Raw genomic sequence first — 16051 nt, forward strand, 5'->3', positions numbered from 1 at the left:
TGGTGTGTTTTATAAGAAAACAAAAAATTAAGAGAAAATTGAACCCCTTTTTTTACTCTAGGAAACCCTGAGTTCATTGTATGGTAAAAACGTAGGATTCCAATGATATCAAATTTGTATACTTTGTGGGAAGTTTATCATCTGAATTGTGCTATGAAATTGGAGAATCGTATGCAATTTTTTTTTTTTTTTTTACGTTGGCCTAGCATAAGGATTCACTGCCTAAATTTGGAGAAAAACATCAGAAATCCCAACAGAAGGTTAACAAGTTTCTATAAATTTCTGAGCTCTCAAATAGAGCCCAGGGAGACCAAACAGAAGGAAACTGACCAGTCTTATTATATAGCGATTCAGTCAGCTCCTCCATCCCTGGCTCTTCTCCAGTTTATGAATCCAATTATCCGATGTGGAAGGGAAAGAGGACTTCCAGTGAGCGAGTAAACAGCATTAAATAAATAAGAAGAGTTATTGAACTTTACTATAAAGGAATAAAACTCCCCCTATGTTCTGATTATTTTTTTATTTTTTTTTTATTTTATATGGAGCTTTGTGAGCTGTGTTTTTTTTCTTCTTTTTAATCTGTATTATTGTAAGTGTGTGTGTGTGGGGTCCAATTTGCCTAAATGTAACTTTTTAGAAACATAAGATTGCCTGATCCAGCTAGTTATTCCTTTCTTAGGGCCAAGAGCAAAAGTGGTGGAATGTCAAGTGGAGCCCGCGCTGTAAATGTCGCTTGAAATTCTGCCTGTCCCATTGTTTTAAGAGGGTTTCTTGTGCGCCTCTGCTTAATAAACTCATAATCAATGGAGCAGGAGGGTCGGATGACGCTGTGGGGAGTGGGGGCAGTGCTTTTAACTGTCAAAGATTACAGCAACTAACAGTGCGGGAGCGGCGCCAAGGAGGAAGGTAAGAAACATACCTTCTTCCCCAGTGTCCTGGGCGCTATAGGGACAGAGTCCTCTAATCTGCTGATAGTTTCCCTTTGAAAACACTTCCCTTTTGAATCTTATTTAGTCCTGTAACATATTTAAAGTTTTCATCATGTCCCCTCTTTCTCTTCTTTCCTCCAGATTATACAGACTAAAATTTTCCTGATGTGTTTTATACCTCACACCCTCCACCATTTTTGTAGCCGTCTTTGGACCTGTTCTATTTTATCAACTTTCGGCCAGTACAGAGAGTCACAGCTCAATGTGTCCATCAGTCACATGACTGCCTTCTCTCTGTGAGCGCTCAGATGGCCTGGGATACATAGGACTTCCTGTTTTCTGACTGTTTCCTGTTTTTTGAGAAAAAAAAGTCAAAAAACAGGAAGTGCCGTGTTCTCCAGGATAACTAATGATAAATAAAGGATAAAATAATGAATGTAAATTGCAAACTTGCTTTATATCACATCTACTTTTGGTTTAGATTTTGATAGTTATAAAGACAGGTACACTTTAAGACTGTCAGAAATCACTATCCCTAAAACCTTTTTATGAAGTCAACAAAGAACTGCCGATATGATGCTTAAATAGAGGATTTCTCCTCCCTAAGTGTGTTTTACATTTGGAGACATTGAGCTGCAGTTTCTATTGTTTGAACCACTTATCTAGTAAAGCTAAATCATTTTCCTTATTACTGACAACTCCAGGAATATTAACCCTATTGCACATTTTACCTCATCAGCAAACAGACAAACCTTACCTACCAAACCTTCTCCTGTATCACTATCCTTACCTACCAGACCTTCTCCTATGTCACTATCCTTACCTACCAGACCTTCTCCTATGTCACTATCCTTACCTACCAGACCTTCTCCTATGTCACTATCCTTACCTACCAGACCTTCTCCTATGTCACTATCCTTACCTACCAAACCTTCTCCTATGTCACTATCCTTACCTACCAAACCTTCTGTATAACTATCCTTACCTACCAAACCTTCTTTGTCGCTATCCTTACCTACCAAACCTTCTCCTATGTCACTATCCTTACCTACCAAACCTTCTCCTATGTCACTATCCTTACCTACCAGACCTTCTCCTATGTCACTATCCTTACCTACCAAACCTTCTCCTGTATCACTATCCTTACCTACCAAACCTTCTATGTCACTACCCTTACCTACCAAACCTTCTCCTGTATCACTATCCTTACCTACCAAACCTTCTCCTGTATCACTATCCTTACCTACCAGACCTTCTCCTATGTCACTATCCTTACCTACCAAACCTTCTCCTGTATCACTATCCTTACCTACCAAGCCTTCTCCTACATCACTAACCTTACCTACCAAACCTTCTCCTATGTCACTATCCTTGCCTACCAAACCTTCTCCTATGTCACTATCCTTACCTACCAAACCTCCTATGTCACTATCCTTACCTACCAGACCTTCTCCTATGTCACTATCCTTACCTACCAGACCTTCTCCTATGTCACTATCCTTACCTACCAAACCTTCTCCTATGTCACTATCCTTACCTAGGGATTAAGTTCAACTTTCACCAACTTCACAATTTATAGAGAAACTGTATCAAAGGCTTTGCTGAAGTCCAGATCGGCGATGTCCACAGCACCACCTTAATCCAGCACTTTTGTCTCAAAATCAATAAGATTAATCTGACATGATCTGCTCTTAGTAAAGCCATGTGTATTCAGACTTTATTCAGATTTAGCTATAGGGGCTTCACAGTTTTCTTAATCATCTCGGATGTTTCCATACCTTGATTGGAGTCACATGGTAGATTCCTTTGATTGGACGTGATTTTGAATGACACATTCCTGTCTAAGGTGTTACAGGAGACAAAGCATCTCAATGCAAAACCCAATCTGTTAAGCAGTGTAATTCTCAGTCCAGAGCCCCGTTAGGAGCACTGCCCCCGTAGCACCAAGATGGGCAGTGCTCCTAATGGTGCTCCGTACCAAGGATTACGCTCCTAGCAGCATGGGGACAGCAGCTATCAGCAAGTTAGATTCTTAGCCTTGCTTGAACTGATCGAGTATCTCTGGAGAGACGTGAAAATGATGTCTACTAATTGTTCAGATTCAACCTGACAGCGCTTGAGAGGATCTGCAGATAACAGTGGCAAAAAATACCTAAATCCAGGTGTGCAAACCTAGTGGCGTCACACCCAAGAAGGCCACGGACCGCACTACCGTATGTGTATCTGTAGTGCTCCGTGCTTCACGGAGCACTACGTTCACACATCATTACCCCAGAGATCCGTGCTGCAAAAAAAAGTCTACGTTACAACATGTCAGTTTTTTTGCGGCACGGATCGCGGCCCCGTATACACGTAAGGCCGTGTGAACTGGGCCATAGGATAACATTGGTTTCATGTTCTGTCCGCAATTGCGGACAGAACAACGGACGTGAATTAGCCCTTAGACTTTGCAGCTGTGCTGAACGTTCCTGTGTATGAGGAGGACGGGAGCCGTTCGAGCGAGATAACCGACAACCAAAAAATTGTCCGTCAGTCATTGAAGGTGTTTGGCCGCTTTATGTAGAGTAAAGGATCTGGATACCTTTGCCATTGCAATATTTTAGCTTTTCCGCTTAAATAAATAAGAAAAGATTTCTAACATTCTGTTTCCACTTTGTTATTATGGGGTATCGATTGCAGAATGATGGGGGGAAACTTTAATTTTTACAACACAACAAAAATGTGAATAAACTGAACGGCCCTGAAGACCTCCAAATGCATCAGAAATGATTGACCTTTAGTTCCCATCTCTTATTAGTGCATAGCATGGTCTCTATTGCATTCTCATGGGGCTCATTACATTTTAGTGATGTGATGCCTGGGTAGATAATTGTAGTTTACTAGAAATGGTGTCCGTACTAACATACTGCAAGGAATGATGATGGGCCACAGTTCCAAAATACCATTTTCCCTGATGAGCTAATACCAGCTAAGTAGCTACCTAATCCTGACCGCCAGTCTGACATCCCCGACTTTTCTGTGGAGCCTTCTGACAGTGCTGACAGCTCCCTGCTGTCTTCTGGCAAACGGTAGTCTCCTGACTGGGAGATGCTGATATCCTAAATGTCACTCACCAAGGATGAATAAAAATAAGTGGCACAGGCTAATAGGCAGGTGCATAACTACCAATGTAGCAGCCATAGCAGCTGCTACAGGGCCCATGGCAGGGCCGCCCTCCTAGTTTAGAAGTTCCCTGAGCCCAGCCACTCAGTATACTCCTGCCTGTCATCCCAGACAGGGATACAACAAGGTGGATAACCACCAGCTTACTATATAGAGACAGTGATTATGACAGGCAGGAAGGTGTAGAGACACGGGGCCCCTACCCCTGGACCCTTGGGCTGCAGGGGAAGAGGAGTAACTAAGCAACCTGAACAACCCTGGAGCTTCCCTACATAACAAGTGAGTACTTGTATATATGTATATGTGCATGTGTGTATGTAATGTGCTTATTAGCAATGAGCGAATATGTTCGTACAAACATGGCACTAATTGTTCGTGTTCGCCGATCACGAAAAATTTGTTTGCTGATTTAGAATGGTTATAATAATTTTCAAACATTATTTGAACTTGTGAACGTACGCAACTGCGTCATTTACGCTTTGCACCTGATAATCTGTACGTATGTGCATAGACCAGAACTAAAAGGCGTTATCCAGCGCTACAAGAACATGGCCACTTTCTTCCAGAGACAGCCCCACTCTTGTCTCCAGCTTGGGCGGGGTTTTGCTGCTCAGTTCCATTGAAGTGAATGGAGCTTAATTGCAAACTTGACCTGGAGACAAGAGTCATGTTGTCTCTGAAGGAAAGTGCCTATGTTTTTGTAGCACTGGATAACCCCTTTAAGATTCTACTGTACATTCGATATTTGTTCATAAATGATCGGGGAACACAAACTGATCATGATCCTTTTTTGTTCATGTTCTGGATTGTAACCAAACATCGGGATGTTTGCTCATCACTAGTGCTTGTTTGTGTGTATGTATTTGTGCATGTGTGTATCTACTGTGTGTAGTGTGCCTACTTGTGTATATGTAGTGTGCCTATCTGTGTATACGTGCATGTGTGTATGTAGTGTGCCTATCTGTGTATGTATACATGTGTGTGTGTGTATATACTGTATGTAGTGTGCCTATTTGTGTATGTGTGTATCTACTGTATATAGTGTGCCTATCGGTGTATGTATACGTGTATGTGTGTATCTACTGTATATAGTGTGCCTATCGGTGTATGTATACGTGTATGTGTGTATCTACTGTATGTAGTGTGCCTATCTGTGTGTATGTATATGTGCATGTGTTTATGTACATGTATCTACAGTTCTACTGTATATAGTGTGCCTATTTGTGTATGTATATATGTTGGTATGTGTGTATCTACTGTATGTAGTGTGCCTATTTATGTGTGTATGTATATGTGCATGTGTAGCTGGGGGAGAAGGAGGTCATCAAAAGTTTGCTATGGGGCCCAGTCATTTCTAGTTACGCCCCTGCCCATAGGCAATCACTACATATAAATAATCTCAGCGACTCATCCTATGTTCTCTGACTGCAATGGTACCCCACCACAACCTCTTTTTTTTTTTTTTTTTTTTTTTTTTTTTCTCACATTGACTATTCTAATTCTGTATTAACTAGAGTAGCCGCTCGGCAATCAAATTGACTCATCTTTAATTTATCCTGAATGCATCTACCATATTGATCTTTCTTCCTGATATTGATCGTCCTCCAATGTTTATACTCCTTTGTTATTTATTTATTTTTTCTTAATGCAATCTCCAACTCTGATGCTTATTTACAAAGATTTCCATAATGCTTCACTTCACCCCATCTCTTCACCTTAATTTATAGTCCGCTGCTTAGACAGCCAATAATTGGCCACTGGAGTTAAAGGGGTATTCCGGGAAAAACTTAAACTTTTCCTCTATCTCTTGGATAGGGGAAAAGTTGATTTTCCTGGAATACCCCTTTAACTCTCTTCACAACTGTGTGTCAATGCAGGGGCCAAGTGTCTAGTTCACACTACTTTAATTTATTTTAATTTCTACGTTATCTATGCGTGGCAAATCCATGATACAATAATAATTTTTTTGTTGCTTTTTCTGCATCTGCTTTTCATTCTAAGCTCCAATAATCAGTGCCGGTTTCAATGGCTGCAGTACTAATTAAAAATCTAATAGTCTCTGTAATTTTCATTTGTGTGTGTACTATTTCCCTCTGATTGTGCGGCTCTGCGGGATACGGTTAAAGCAGTAGTAATGGCAAACAGAATTATAATTCGATGGATTAAACGGTGCGTGAATTATTTCCTCCTGACATCTCAGCTGTACGGCGCAGCACTTTTTGATGTGAATCCTTGTCTAAAAATCCACCATTTTACTCACATCCACATTTGTCCAGGATCGAGATGTGCACTGCCCGGGCATTGGGACAGGTAAGTATACCTTTGTTATTATGTTCTTCCCACCACCAGACAGAATTCCCCCCTGCCACCACCTTAACCAATAATTTTATGATTCTTATTTTGATGTTCTTTTCCCCCTTAAAGTGTCACGGTCGTTATTACTTTCAGCAGTAGATGTGATATGAAGCAAGTTTGCAATATACATTCATTATTTTTTGTTGTTGTTGTTATCATGCTGTAAAACAAAGCTGAACTTACCAGAAATCCAGGTCCAGTCTCCTGAAGGCAGGTATATAACAGCTATACTTACTTGTATCCAGGTCCAGTCTCCTAAAGGCTGCTATAAAACAGCTATACTTGCTGTATCCAGGTCCAGTGTCCTAAAGGCAGCTAAATATAACAGCTATACTTACTTGTATCCAGGTCCAGTCTCCTGAAGGCAGATTTTCTGACTTGTGCTGGTTGGAAATAAACAGACTAAACAGGAATTCCAGGCGGTACAGAAAATCACGGCTCAATGTGTTCATCAATCACATGACTGACTTCTCTCTGTGAGCGCTCATATGGACTGGGATACATAGGACTTCCTGTTTTCTGACTCTTTGAGAAAAGAAATTGTCAGAAAACAGGAAGTGCCGTGTTTTTCATGATAACTAAAAAATAAATAATGTAAATTGCAAACTTGCTTTATATCACATCTACTGTTGATTTAGAATTTGAAAGTTATAACGACAGCGACACTTTAAAGAATCTGGCCCATAGTACACTAGAACGATGCTGGAGTAACCCACTTATATAGTTTAAGCTTGGCAGGTACAGTGTGTGGGTGTAGAGTACGTATTATGTAAGAGTACATTATTTGTTTCATATCGTGCTGTGCACTTATAAATACTTTATAGCAGCTCTCCTCGAGATTTCCAAGGGGTGGGACACTCATATGTTCCATGGACTCGGTTCTCTGGGAAACATGATATAGAATAAGGTATGGAGTCGGTGAATAGATCTAGCTATTTAAGACTGGAAATTCATCTCTCCACTATATATCCCCCTTACACATATAATTGCCCAATTAGTGAGAACCTATGGCATTTCTGAGGGAAAATGACACATGACAACATGTGGCGGCCTATCTACTCCCCGGAAAGGCCAAGGCCTCTACCATCCCCAGGGATTTGTAATCATCTCATACATGACATCTACAGTCTAACTATAGTGAAATAATAGAAATGTAGAGGTCCTGACATTATAAGATGCATAGCAACCACCACTACCTTAGCAACCATCTTCATATCGAAGAAAACTCTAGCAGCTTGTTTGTTCTGATGATTTTTCTGTGACTTTTTCTATGATTAAAAATTTATACCTGGGAATATAGTAGATGTATTTTACTGTGCTAGTGAAGACCCAATAGATAATTATACTTTTAATTGTTATTTAATGCTATCTGCTTTAGGCTCTGTTCATACACTGTATAACATTGTCAGTTGCTTAGCAACGGCCGTTGTTATACTGGCCAAACACCGGCCAGTGTTTGTTTCTGTGGCCGTCAGAGCTCTGACAGGCGCTGGAACATTTATTTCCATACGGCCCATTAAAGGTGTGTCTGGAAATCAATAAAAGCGACCCACAATCTTTCCCCCCCCCCCCCCCCCCCCCCAAACCACTTGTACCTTCAGGTAGCTGCTTTTAATCCAAGATCATGCAGCTGCAGTGATGCAGTTATTGTCCTAAAAAAAACAAACTTTTAAACTCGCAGCCCTGTGTCAAATTGGCGTGGCCTAGAGTGTCTGTGCCCTAGGCCTGCACCGCCCCTCCGTCCCTCCTCTTCACCCTCCTCATCATTAGGAATGCCCTGGATAGGATTTCTCCTATTCATCACTTGTCTAATGGTGTGTTTAGACATCAATTGTGAGATTTATCCGACAGATTTCTTAAGCCAAAGCCAGGAATGGATTTGACAAGAGGCGAAATCTCAGTCTCTGACCTGTTCTCTGCTTATAGTTTGTTCCTGGCTTTGGCTTCAAAAATCTGTCAGCTAAATCTCTCTGTCTAAACACAACTTATGCAGTGCACATGTGCACAGTGATGAATAGGAGAAATCCTGCCTGGGGGTATTCCTAATAAATCGGAGGGCGGGGAGGAATAAAGGAGAGGCGTCGCAGACCTAGGGCACCTCTGCTACCGGTGCTATATACAAATGCACTTTGCGACTACATGGCTCTCCAAAACAACAACAGGGAGCATATGCGAACACAGACATCTTTATAGTAAACCAGAGTAGCAAGATTAAAGTATATATGGGTAATGTGACTCTCTTTTGGTGTTTGTAGTATAATGGAACCTCATGCTTCCTATTCAAATTATCTAATTGTTTTCCTCCAAGCAGACAACATAGATACACTATACAGGAGTTTATGATCTTCATGATTTGTGATTTAAGATTTAAAAGAGGTTTTTTTTGTTTTTTGTTTTTTTTTACGAGGCTATATCCAGAAATATTACATGTAAATCTACCAGTAGGAAAGAACTAGTCTAATAGTGCTAAATAGCATTGAACATCACAATTCTATTAACCATGCTCCGAAATATTTAGCTTGGCTCTAAAGGATGAAAGCAACTTTGTTGAATCATGTAATAGTCATCTGGCTGAACATTCTATTCTTATCTTATGAGCTAAAATAGAGAGAATTTAGCCAATTACACAACTAAATGAGATACTAGCTGTGCGACTCCGAGCTCCATGGAGATGGCTTTATCTATAACCGAATAAGAGCTTAAAATAACAGGAACACACGGAATGAAAAAAAGCTCATATGCATAAAGATAGGACATGGCGGCTGACATGAGCCATTTCATCTGCTCGCTTTCGCTCTTATATGGTAAGAGAATTAAGTCATAGATCTCATTATTTCTAAGTTTAATTAAATATAGTTTTTCCTATCTATAAAGCTGCAAACATACATAAAAGGGGTTGTCTGTGTTTTTTTTTTTTTTAAATAAATGTATTTATGTTAAATAGGCAGCGTTAAAAAAAAATCTATATAGTACAATTGTTTTTTTTTATTTTTTTTTTGTTTTTTCACCTCACTTCAAAATTTTTGAAAGTTTTTAGTACATTATATTTTACAATGCATAGTACAATTGAAAACTGGGACTACACTCTTTGCCCATCTCTCATTAAAGGGGAAGTATCAGAAGGTTAGACAAATCTAACCTGCTGATATGTCTCTATTGCACAGGAGACACCAATCAAGAAAATACGTCTCTTACCTTCTTCCTCAGCTCCGTTCTGGTGCAGTTAGTCTGTCAGGAGCACTGCCCGCCCCCATAGCACTGATCTGCCCCTTTCTAATTATTAATGAATGGGGGGGCAGTGCACCTAAAGGGTGCCCCATCGCTCCTAACAGTCTTGACCGTAGAGCACATGACTAACTGCACCGTAACGGCATCGAGGAGGAAGGTAAAAGACATAGCTTTCTCCTTGGCATCTCCTGTGCAATAGGGACATATCAGCGGGTAAGATTCGTCTAACCTTTTGATTAGTTTGCCTTTATGGTCCTATCCAGTACACAGAGGAGACCAGAAAAAAAATAATGAGCCCCCCCCCCCCCCCCGCCCTCCAAATCTGGTGTCCAAAGGAGCTGCTAAGGTGGCACAGGTAAAGAGCAGTACTGTACTACTAGAGCCAAATTCATTAATAATGTCCAGTCTGATTGGTTGGATTTTCCAACCACATCCACATGTCGCAGATTGAGACTGTCTGTTACATTGTATGCTAAGTATGGTTTCAAAGTGACATGTACCAGAAAAGACCATTGTATTTTGAAAACCATATCTAACTGGCCCACCGGAGGACCGGAGAATCCCCCGGTAGGCCCCCAGCTTTAGAGCCTGCACGATCACTTACTGGCATGTTGTTTATCACTGATTCTTCATTGTTGGGCCCCCAGGATCATTTCCTCTGGTGGGCCCCAGATACCCCAGTCTGACACGGTTTGGAAATATTGTAGTCAGAGACCAATGAACAGAGAGAGTATAAGTTTGTGCCAGCCGGTCACTAGAGAACGGAACTGAGCTTCAACTATATTAGATATAATACCACGCACAAACGTGGTGCTCTCTTAAAGATAAAGCAGCCGTGTTTTGGTAATCCTGGATGGCCCCTTTAATAGTTGGCCAATCCCAGGATTCACATCTGAGGTTTATGGCCTATCTATTTAAGTGCAGGGGCACAGTGTGTATTAGTTACTTTCAGGGGGCACAGCTATGGCATTATAACCAGGTGGGCACAATGTGTGGAGTTCTCCATATAACTAGGACTATATTGTGAGCGCAGTAATACAACGTCCTCCGGAGATGTGGGCTGTGAATTATTTTGTTTCAAACAAACTTTCCATCATCGCGATTTATCTATAATGGGCATAGATTTTCCAGTATACGTCAATATGAATAATCTCGTTTATGATATTCATTGATCAATGTCTGCCACCAATCCATTTATGTGACAAAATGCAGTAACATTTCATTAGACTTTGTAACATTCATTACGACATGAACATTATTGCTTCTTTTTTTAGTTTTTTCGTCTAGTATTGTTTTATTGTGAACCAAAGAGTGGCTGACGCTGGCCTTAGGCCTCTTTCTGCAATATTCTGCTCATTGCTTGGCTCTCTTACCCAGCCGGAGTACCACGTTTTATTACATCTCCATGTTATTTGTCGCAGCTTCACAGGTGCTGTTTGTATCTTTGTTTTATGATGTCACGTGCATTACTTTGGTTTTTCTTATTCTTTTGGCATTCCTAAATTATATTCTTATGTTATATTGACGCCCTGGCGGGTGCTGTATCCTCTTTATAGGAAAAATGTAATAAAATTTGGAATTAAAAAAAAAATCTGCAAATTTATATGAGAGAATTGTAAATGACAGATAAAGCCATGACGTGGCTATAGATAAATGACCACAATAGAAAGAAGGCCTGTAATCTAACATACAGAATAATACTAGAGATGAGCAAACTTACAGTTTCAGTTCATGCAAACCGAATCTATTATTTTCAGGCAGCCCTAGGGCTGCATCCATCTTCTCCAGGCTGTAAGAGCTAGTGGCTGAGTGATCAAGTCCGCGCAAACCTCAACCTAGCTCAACACTACCACCTGGTTTAAACTCAGCATGTTTAGGACTCTTCACTTATTGTCACTTTATATGACAGCACAGGCAGCCACAATACCCTATTAGAGTACGGCTATATTCCCACTACTGTTCTGATCATTATTTGCGGCTCTCATTACTGAAAGACGGCCATCATTTTAACGTAGTGGGAACATAGCAGTATCTATGGGGAGTGTATACAGCATTGGGGCTACCTGGGGGGGTGTATACAGCATGGGGGGCTACCTGAAGGGGGGAGTGTATACAGCATGAGGGCTACCCGCAGGGGGGAGTGTATATAGCATTGGGGCTACCTGGAGGGGGAGTGTATACAGCATGGGGGCTATCTGCAGAGGGGAGTTTGTACAGCATGGGGGCTACCTGAAGGGGGGAGTGTATACAGTATGGGGGCTACCTGCAGGGAGGGAGTGTATACAGTATGGGGGCTACCTGCAGGGGGGAGTGTATACAGTATGAGGGCAACCTGCAAGAAGGGGGGGGAGTGTATACAGTATGGGGGCTAGCTGCAAGGGGGGGGGGGAGTGTATACAGTATAGGGGCTACCTGCAGGAGGTGGAGTGTATACAGTATAGGGATTACCTGCAAGGGGGGTATAGAGTATGGGGACTACCTGCGGGGGGAAGTGTATACAATATGGGGGCTACCTGCAGGGAGGGAGTGTATACAGTATAGTAGTACCTGCAAGGGGGGAATGTATACAGTATGGGGGCTACCTGCACGGGGGGAGGTATACAGTATTAGAAACTTGGAAACCTCTTCTGTGTTGTCCTCACCAAGGATGAAAGGTAGTGCCTAAGAGGGCAAGATTATGATGATGCAGGATTATGTATGCACTTATTATTATAAGCTGCAGTTTTACTTTACACACGCCTTACTTATGGTCTGCAGTCGGCAGAGGGGGAACCCTCAAACTATACACTACAGGTATACAGGACCCCAGAACTATACACTACAGGTATACAGGACCTCCACCAACTATATACTACAGGTATACAGGACCTCCACTAACACTGTCAATGTTGTGTATAACCAGGCTCAGAATAACACTACCAATGTTATATATAACCAGGCTGTATACACTACAGGTATACAGTACCTCCACCAACTATATACTACAGGTATACAGGACCTCCACTAACACTGCCAATATTGTATATAAGCAGGCTGTATATAACACTGACAATGTTGTATATAACCAGGCTCTGTATATAAAACTGCCAATGTTGTATACAACCAGGCTCTGTATACAGTCTGATCACATGACATCTCAGTTTTGCTTTTAGGTATTTTGAATGTTTAAAGTTTAGTTTATGTCTAATGTGCATAAGCTACAATTTACATAAACAGTGCAGAACTGGCAGGGTATATAGTGTATAAAGTGGTATATAGGGCTCCTGGCGATTTCCCCTTAAACAAAAGAAAAAACAAGGGCATAGATTTGACTCCTGGGCGACCTTGGAACAAATCTTAACACACTGACACTTTATACCCGGTTTAAGAGTAACTTGGATTAAGAGCGTTTTGCAAGAAAAGCTTGTAGTTTCTCAAACTTGTAACATTTCTTAAGAGCATAGCTTTGGTTTAAGAGCTCCCTGTACTGGGTGGGAGGGGGAGTGGGGGAGGGGCATGGTCTGCATAGCAGAGTCTATAGCACCGTACTCTGACCCAGGAAGTCTCCCTCACCTTCCAAATCATAGCAGATCCACTTGAGGCTGGGGCTTGCATGAGGGGACAGGACTGTAGAGGTAATAACTTCACAGCTGTAAACCCTCTCTCCCCAGACAGAGAGTGCTGCATTTATGTGCCCACATATGCTCTGCTTATTCCTTCATGCTCCCTGCAGTGTTACCCATCCTCTCCATTCCTGCTATGATGTCCCTGCACTCACACTTCGCTATACACACTGCTGCTATAATGTGCCTGCACTCACACTCCACTATACACACTGCTGCTATAATGTGCCTGCACTCACACTCAGCTATACACACTGCTGCTATAATGTGCCTGCACTCACACTCAGCTATACACACTGCTGCTATAATGTGTCTGCAGTCACACACAGCCGCTCACACTGCTGCATAATGTGTCTGCATTTACACTCAGCCATTCACACTGCTCTTTAGAAAAGTTTCTGTCACTGTCCTCCTGCACACCTCTGTGATTCTCAGTGTCTGCACTTACTCTCGGCCATTCACACTGCTGTTTAGAAAAGTTTTTGTCACTGTCCTCCTGCACAACTCTGTGATTCTCACATCCTGGTTATTCTATGCTAAACACACACTTTGAAGGCCAAAAGTCTTGCTTTCCAATGCATTCTCTATGGGAAGGTGTGACTTCCGGCCTTCAATCACAGGAGACAGAAAAAAGGTCACAGGAGCGGGTGAAGTGAGCGCGGGACGGATTTGAATGGTGCCGTGGGATTGGAACGAAGCCGCGGTGTGGGACACCGATCACCCGTGATGAATATACGTGACGCAACGGGGGGGACAAATTGCTTCTTTAAGCGATAATCCTTCCGTGTGTATGCGTGCAACAATCAAACGACTAACAAAAATTTGTTAGTATACTGTTGATTGCATCTTTTGAGCCGACCATAATATCATTGTTAATTGTTCGCTAAATCTTTCGGTGTATGTACACATTGTTCGTTCACTATTACGACTGTTCATATACTAGAGTGTACAAACGATCATAAGTACGATTGTAACTAACGACTATCATTCTGTGTATTCTGGGGAATTATTTCAGGTTGTTTGCAATTGTTTATCGTTAATCAGAGAAATCGAAAAATCGCTTTGTCTAATTGGTCCCTAAAAAAATTAAAAGGTGCTTGACCACTGAATATTTTCACCATAGACAGAAGAGGGGCAGCTGTGGGAAACCTCTCATCCTGGCTATATACCAGTAGAACAAAGGAATTCCGCCATGCTGAGCTCTGTTTCCCACAAGAACAAATGTAATTTTTAGACATAAATCACATCATGACAAGCATTGGCCGTACAGGTATTATACCCTGAGAAATTTTATTATTCTCTAGTAGATCTGTTTATAAGTCTACATCCTTCAGAATTAAGATTAAAATTCCTATGACTAAACTAATCTCTAACTGGACATGCTTGTCTCTTAAAAATCCAGTTAAAGAATCTGACTAGAAATGTTCTGCGCTACAAATGCATTATTAGAAACACAGAAGATTGTCGGTAGAAAAAGACTACTTGGTGTGGTGTCCCATCATGGGTGTTTTTGACTCTCCTGTGCACCCCTCAAAAAGATTCTCACTCTAGGTTAAGTGGTGATGAAGGGTGCTTTGCAGTTTCTCCACTAGATGTCACTATCTCTTATATGTCTATGTATTGAAGGTTCATGGGTTAATGTTTTATGTGTACCATGTGCTCTTATTGACCAATAGGAGGTGCTCTCTACTTCTAAACTCTAACTTCTAATCTCTTTTCCTCTTTCTTATGCACACACTCATCCCCACAACTCACATGGTAGATTACTTAGCCCCTGTAGGAAGTTAGTTACTTGGCGGAGGAAGTTCAGGCAGTTCTTATCCAGATTCTCGTGGGAGAAGGACACACAGAGCAAGTGTCCCTGCTGTAGCCAAGCCAAGGCCTGGCTTGCACCAGGACCTTTGTCTGGGATTAAAGTTCAGTCAGACCAGTGGAGTCTAGTCTAGACAAGTGCAGATGCCGCTAGAGACAACCAGTTCTACTACTACTTCTAGTAAAGCTACTATGCAGTGCTAAGCACCTTAAAGGAGAAGAATCCAGCAACACCCTGCTGAGAACAATTCTAAGCAAGGTCTACATATGCTATCTCGCAGTGCAGGTAACTGGGACAGGTCTTTGCCCTGATAACCACGACTAGGACATGTATCACCCTATTAGGACAGGTAACTCGACACTGTAGGGCAGAAGGTGGCCAGACCCAAGTCTATACACAGGTACAAGTAAAGTATTGACTCTAAAGTATTCTCTCAAAGTTTTGGCAGAGTACACTGCTACATTGGGTTAGGACTCCCTCTATAAACTCTTCTCCTCTACTCTTAACTTTCCAAGCACTGCTACAACTACCTCTCTGCTATTCAACTTCTCCAGCACCTCCTCAAGCACAAACAAGTTCAAGCCTTAAAGTCTATGTGAAGAGTTATCTATTTTACCATGTGTATTGTACTACTGACAGATGTCACAGTAAAGTTGTTCTATTTTTGATAGCACTGGGACTGTCATCTTTCCTCTGCACCAGCACATGTGGTGTCCCACAGTTAAGTGCTTTAGGCACCGATCAAAAAGTTATCCCTTCAGTGGTAATGGAGCTGCATTCTTTATTTTCACCACAAGGTGTCACTGTTATGTTTAACCATTGTTCTATGTTGCACAGCTGTAGTAAACTAAGGGTTACTGTTTATGTACCACCTGATCTGTACCAGCCTATGAGAGATGCTGTTCTTTACCTACCTATCTCTGCTCTCCTCTTTTCTGTTCACTCTGTACTTACACAACACG

This window comes from Dendropsophus ebraccatus, chromosome 6 (assembly GCF_027789765.1).
Source record: "Dendropsophus ebraccatus isolate aDenEbr1 chromosome 6, aDenEbr1.pat, whole genome shotgun sequence".
Lineage (NCBI taxonomy): Eukaryota > Metazoa > Chordata > Amphibia > Anura > Hylidae > Dendropsophus > Dendropsophus ebraccatus.